The 6,927-nt window shown below is 38.4% G+C and overlaps 1 protein-coding gene across 1 annotated transcript in view; it reads left to right on the plus strand.

Annotated features, from left to right (window-relative positions):
* Positions 1-4,508: 4,508 nt before the first annotated feature.
* The window catches only part of CHRM3 (cholinergic receptor muscarinic 3), a 324,438-nt gene continuing 322,019 nt past the window's right edge, over positions 4,509-6,927 (plus strand). The window contains exon 1 of the mRNA XM_045294261.1: positions 4,509-4,580. The gene's annotated coding sequence lies outside the window, so the exon portion shown is untranslated. The remainder of the gene's footprint in view (positions 4,581-6,927) is intronic.

Below are 6,927 nucleotides of genomic sequence, written 5' to 3' on the forward strand. Positions count from 1 at the left end.
CCCCCCTCCCTCATGAACCCTTGATAATTTATAGATTATTATTTTGTTATATCTTACACGGTCTGATGTCTCCCTTCATCCACTTTTCTATTGTCCATCCCCCAGGGAGGAGGTTATATGTAGATCCCTGTAATTGGTTCCCCCTTTCTACTCCACGCTCCTGGTATCGCCACTCTCACCACTGGTCCTGAAGGGATAATCTGTCCTAGATTCCCTGTGTTTCCAGTTCCTATTTGTACCAGTGTACATCATCCATTCTAGCCATATTTGTAAGGTAGAATTGGGATCATGATAGTGGGGGTGGGAGGGGGAAGTATTTAGGAACTAGAGGAAAGTTGTATGTTTCATTGTTGCTACACTGCACCCTGACTGGCTTGTGTCCTCTCTGTGACCCTTCTGTAAGGGGCTGTCCAGTTGCTTACAGATAGGCTCTGGGTCCCCACTCCACACTCCCCCTCATTCACAATGATATGATTTTTTTTTTTTATTTGATGCCTGATACTTCATCCCTTTGACACCTTGTGATCACACAGCATGTGGGCTTTGTTGCTTCTGAGCTAGATGGCTGCTTGTTTATCTTCCAGCCTTTAAGACCCCACATGCTGTATCTTTTGATAGCCAGGCACCATCAGCTTTCTTCACCAGTTTGGTTATGCACCCGCTCTTGTCTTCAACGATTGTGTCAGGAAGATGAGCATTATGGAATGCCAGTTTAATAGAACAATGTATTCTTGCATTGAGGGAGTACTTGAGTTGAGGACCAATGTTCAGCTGCTACCTTAATACTAAACCTATACATATATGGACATAGAACTATTTCCAAATCCTCCTATCTAAATATATTTACATATGCACATGCCTTTATTTATACCTCTAGAAATGCCCTGTGCCTCCTAGTTCTTTCCTCTATTTCCTTTGACTTTACTCTTGTCCCACTATCATGCTCAGCCTTCATTTGGGTTTCAGTAATTCCTCTCGGTTACATTACCCTTGATCACACCCTACCAGGCCTCCTACACCCTCCTCACCACCGATTTGGATCACTTCTTGTTCCCTTGTCCCTGGGTTTGTCAACACCACTTCTTTTGCCCTCACCTCCCCTTCTTCCATGTCCCCCTGGAACTGTCAGTCCCGTTGTTTCTTCCTGCAGATTGTTCATCCAGCCTATCTTATTTAGATAGGCCCGTGGAGATAATAACATGCACAAAAACAAGACAGAGCAAAACCAACCAACAAAAGAAAACAAAACAAAACAACAACAACAAAAAGTCAATGACAAATGAAACAAAACAAAAAAACACAACAGCAAAAAAGAAAAGCTTGTAGTTAGTTCAAGGACTGTTTGTTGTTCTTTAGGAATGTTTTCCAGTGGAGTCTGATGGGGTGCCAAGCCCTGGCCCCAGAGTCTACTTTTGGTATTCCCTGAGGACTTCATTGCTCTGTTCCCCTTGCTGTTCTGTTGCACCCCCTCAGTGTTTTGCCTCTGTGTGGTGGGATCAGATCGGGCACAATTCCCACACTGTGTCTCCACTGGTGTTCCCTGTAGGTCAGTGAGGGATGTCGTGTCTCATAGTGAGGCCGGCGACAATGTCCTCTCTGTGGATTGTCTCCCATGAGTGAGAAACTCGTCATCAAGACTTGGAGGGCTAGGATGTTCTTCATTCTCTTTTTCTCCCCCTTCATCTGTTCCCATGTGCTCTGATCAGACATGTCACACTCCCTGAGCTGCAGTTTCAGTGCTGTTCTCTGAAATAAATTCTTCTGGGGGACGGAGCAGGTTTCCACGTATTTGGGATTGGGGCCACCCCTCAGACCTCTCCACTGGTTCCCCACAATCCCCACTTTTAACCTACACCAAAATCCCTTATCCCCACACCATGCTAGCAACATTAATAAACTACTGACAATTTCCTGGGTGAAAACCACTAAAGGTGAGAGAAGCAGATATAAAACAACCAAGTCCACAGGGGATATTTGATCATCATAGCTGAATTTAGACAGATGGGCCTTTTTTATTTTTTTGAACTGTTGCTAGACAAGTGAAGTCACCAGTTATGAGAGCGATACTGTTATGCAGAGAAGCCCATTTTTGAACTCATACATCTTCTGGAAAATCTACATAAATTGGATAAACACTGTATATTCTACATCCTATTTTGATGAATAGCTACTGGGGTTTTAAAAGCTTGAGAACTGTCATCTAAGATATTACTATTAGTCTTTTCCTGTTTAGAATTAAGAAGGGTGAAGAAAACAAAAGACCAGAGTAACCTTTAGTCCAAAGGATTGATGAACCACAGAAACCAAAGCCTCCATGACCCTGACACCAGAAGGATGGAGAGTGCCCATTACCACTAGTCTATATCACTGCTGACTACTCTGAAAGGGATCACAATAGAAGGTTTGGACCGAGTAGGTAAACACTGTTAAATTCAAAATCCTGAAAGAGAGCAGAATTACTGAACTGATAAATACTGCTAGAGCCCTTGAGCCTGTGGCCCTTAGATATTCTTCAGACCTGTAACTGAACCCACTTTTGAGGATCATCTTTTAGCCAAACAGGCTATAAAGTTAAGGCTAACAAGTGAGGAGTGTGATCCTCAAAAGAGTAAACTATATAAAAACCAAATGATAGCATTTTTCCAAAAGAACGTGAAAAAGGCAGGAAGGAGCAGGAAAGTAGGACAAATGGCAATGGAAAACCCAGGCAGATTTGGGAAGAATGCTGTTAAAAGGTCACAAAATAAAGTGTGTAAGTTGTTGACTAAGAGACTAGTTTGCTCTGTAAAGTTTGGCCAAAACCATAGTAAAATATTGAAAACTACTATAACTCTATGAAAAGATGTGTACTTGATCACAATCTTGCATTTCAACCCATGCTTGTATTCTTGCAGTTGAAACCAGGAAGGACGATAGCAGAAACAATCTAATTGTACCGAGAGCCCATGCTACAGCACACAGCACAAAAGGATGGCGAAATATGATGTAGCCACATCATATTCATCACTGTATCACAGACACTTAAAAAATAACAAAACCATGGAGCATCTTTTAGTGATTTTCTGAAGGAGGATGATTTAAAACCCTTAGCTTTAAACTCTCTTTCCAATCTGCATGACCACACTTTATCATGGTGGATAAGTTCCTTACTCTCCATTTCCCCAACACACAGGGAAAAGCCCCTTTCTCATAGAAAAAGAATTGTGAAGCCAGAAAATGTTAGTGTCTGTAGGATTTTGAAAGGAGTTTCAAATTCTAAAAAATATTGGGGGTAGGTGCCTTTGTGTGTACTGTTAAACTGATTTATAGTAATAAATACCTGTAAGAAGTTTCTCTGCTATTTTGGCTGCATATATTCTGTATCCTTTCATTATTGTAAGCTCCATTAAGACAGCATTATTATGAAATCTTTCCAGGAGCTGATTGATACATCTTTCTACTGTGCATTGTGGATTCAAACTGCTGACCCTCTAATTCGCATCCAAGTGCTTACCCACTGTACCAGCTGGGCTCCTTAAGACAGCATTATTAACATTTCAGTCTTCTTCACAGTTTTCTCCATGTGTCTGTGTTACCTAAAGATCTTGTTCCCTTTTCCATTTCCCTTTTTCTGTATCTTACTTCTTCAGCTTGAAGACTCGCCTTAAGAGCCGCTGCTCTCTTTATACTATTCACGTGGGGGCAGTGATGGCTTGTGGCCAAATTAACTTCTTCCTTACAGAAGACTTGGATTTGATTACTAGTCAATGTACCTCATGTGAATGCACTGCACATCAGTCTGTAGATGCTTCTGTGTTGCTATGATGCTGAGTAGATTTCAGTGGAACTTCCAACCTAGGAAGAAAGGTCTGGTGGGCTATGTGTGTGTGTGGGGGAAGCATTCAATGAAAATTTCATGTATCATAAGAGTATCATCCTCAACCAATCATAAGTATGGTGCAGACCAAGTAGCATTTGATTCATCTTAACTCAGTACCTGGTTTTTGTTGTTTGCTCAGTAATTGAATAAATAAGTGTCAGGTCCTTATTACCATAAAGTAACGAATTATATTATTAAGATTAGTGATATCCTGAAAGTACTTGTTATAAAACTCCTGAGGAAAACTCACATTTAGAATCTTTATATATGTAGCATAAAAATATGTACATTATGTGCAAATGATGTGAACACTTTTAAAGTAATGCATGTTTCAGGCTGAAAGTACACATGTGAAAAAATTGCCTCTGTATGGAGAGGTCAATTAGACTAAAGACTACTCATTTTTCTCCAGTTGAGACCATGCACCACTCATTCAACAGGTTATTAACAGGTATTAAATAATAAAACAATTTCTTGGGAAATACTGGGAAAATCCTCTATTTATGAAATCTAGCATTGAAAATAAATGCATCTCACAATTCAGTGATCCAAGTGTCCATCTTGATTTTTTTTATCTTGCTGTTTATTTATTTTCCCCTCTCCTTATTTGCTTGATTTTCAGCTCCTGCTGTGATATGACCCTTGATTTCTACAAATGCCAGTTACCACATAACACAGTACTTGGCACATAGGATTGGTTTGATGATGCTCCCTGCAACAGGTATGTGAAACCTACATCATATACTTGCCTCTTTTTGGCATCATAATTACGGGACCATATAGATGTATTTTTAAACTGGGAATGAAATTTGTTCTAAGGGATTAAATTCATGTGCCTGCCATTTTTCTCTTCTAATATCAATTGTGATGCTCTGGTAGCTTGTGTTTTGTTATGATACTGGGAGCTATGTCACTGATATTGCAAATACCAGCAGGATTGCTAAAAATGAACAGGTTTCAACAAAGCTGCCAGTTAAAGCGAAGATTCATAATAAAGAATAGGTTGTCCACTTCAGAGAATTAGCCACTGAAAACATTATGGCTAGAAACAGATCATTGACAGATACTGAAAGCCTCTTGAATAGCAACAGAACATTGTCAGTGATAGTGCCAAAGATGAGATGCTCAGGTCAGAAGGCACTCCAGATATAACTGATGGAGAGCTACTATCTCAAAACAGAGTTGACCATTCTGACATGAATGGAGGGAAGCCTCCTGGAATAAAACCTTTGCTGATGGTGCATGGATCAAACCGAGAAGAAATAACTCTAAACATCTATTAATAACTGAAACTTTCAATGAATGAAGTATGAATCTAAGAAAAGTGGACATTGTCAAAAATTATTTGGAAAACATGAGAACTGTATATTAGGCCTTAATGAGCTGAAATGGACTGGTATTGATTATTTTGAACCAGAAAATCATATGATTTACTCTGCTGGAAATGACAGATTCAAGGGACATGATGGTGCATTTATAGTGAAAAAGTACATATAAAGCTATATATTGAAGTACAATGCTGTCTGGAACAGGATAACATCTATCTGTATATAAAGAAATCCAATCAATACAATTATTAATCAAACTTATATGCCAACTACTTAACGTAAAGATGAACCAATTAAAGATTTATACAAATGTCTTCAGTCTGGAATTGATTAAACACTCAACCCAGACTCATTGATAATCATTGGTGATTGGAAAGCAAAAGTTGGAAACAAATAGGAAGGAACAGTTGTTGAAAATATGGAAACAAAGCTGGAGATAGCATGTTAGCATTTTGCAAGGTCAATGATTTTTTCATCATAAATATACTTTTTCCACAACACAAAAGGTTTTTCCACAACACAAAAAGTACACATGGACTTCTCCAGGTGGAGTCCACAGAAATAAAATTAACTACATCTGTGCAAACAGACAATTGAGAAGTTCAATATCAAAAGCAAAAACGAGGCCAGAGATAGACTCCCCATTGATTGCTAATATTTAAGTTCAGGTTGAAGATGAAGCAAATTAAAACAAATCCATGAAAGCCAAAAAGTACAACATTGAGTATATCCCACCTGAATTTCAAGAACATCTCAAGACATATTTAACAAATTGAACACTAATGACAGACAGCCTGCTTAGCTGTGTTAGAACATAAAGAACATCATAAATGAAGAAAGAACATCATAAGAAAAGATTACTAAGACAGGAAAGAAAGAAAAGATATCATAAAGAACTCTTAATGTTACTTTTAACCATAGAGCAGCTAAGGAAATGGAAAAAAATATTCAAGTCATACAACTGAACACAAAACTTCAAAAAGCTGCTGAGAAGACAAAATAAAATATTTGAATGAAATGTGCAAAGACCTGGAATTAGAATACCAAAAAATAAGGTAGACAATTGGCAATATCTTAAGCTTAAATAACTTAAGAAAAAGATCTGCAGAAGTCAAATGTATGAAATAGAATTCATACTGTAATATTTATAAATGTAGCTTTTATATACTAACAAAAATATGTTTTTTTTTCCTTTTCAAAAATTAGTCCATTCTTAGATGAAACTGTGTAGTAAATTAGGGGCTACATGACTACTCAAATGCATTAACTAATGATAAGTTTAGAATATTATTACAGTAAGTGCCAATACCCCCCTCTTTAGTTATGAGCTTGGAAAATTAAGGCACTACCTTGTAAATGTGCTATTATGAAATTCCAATAAGAAAGCAGGGAGGGAAATTATTCTTGCATTGAGGGAGTACTCGAGTGGAGGCCCAATGTCTTTCTGCTACCTTAATACTAAACCTATAAATATAGGCACATAGATCTATTTCCCCATCCTCATATAAGTATATTTGCATATGTACATGTCTTTATCTAGACCTCTATAAATGCCCTTTGCCTCCCAGCTCTTTCCTCTATTTCCATTGATTTTCCTCCTGTCTCACTATCATGATCAATCCCCACCAGGATTTCAGCACTTCCTCTTTGTTACATTCCCCTTGATCATGCCCTACCAGGTCTCCCACACCCACCTCCGCACCAATTTGGATCGCTTGTTGTTCCCTTGTCCCTGGGTTT

Source organism: Echinops telfairi, unplaced genomic scaffold (genome assembly GCF_000313985.2).
Source record: "Echinops telfairi isolate 266 unplaced genomic scaffold, ASM31398v2 ScPeMD7_3509;HRSCAF=4178, whole genome shotgun sequence".
NCBI lineage: Eukaryota > Metazoa > Chordata > Mammalia > Afrosoricida > Tenrecidae > Echinops > Echinops telfairi.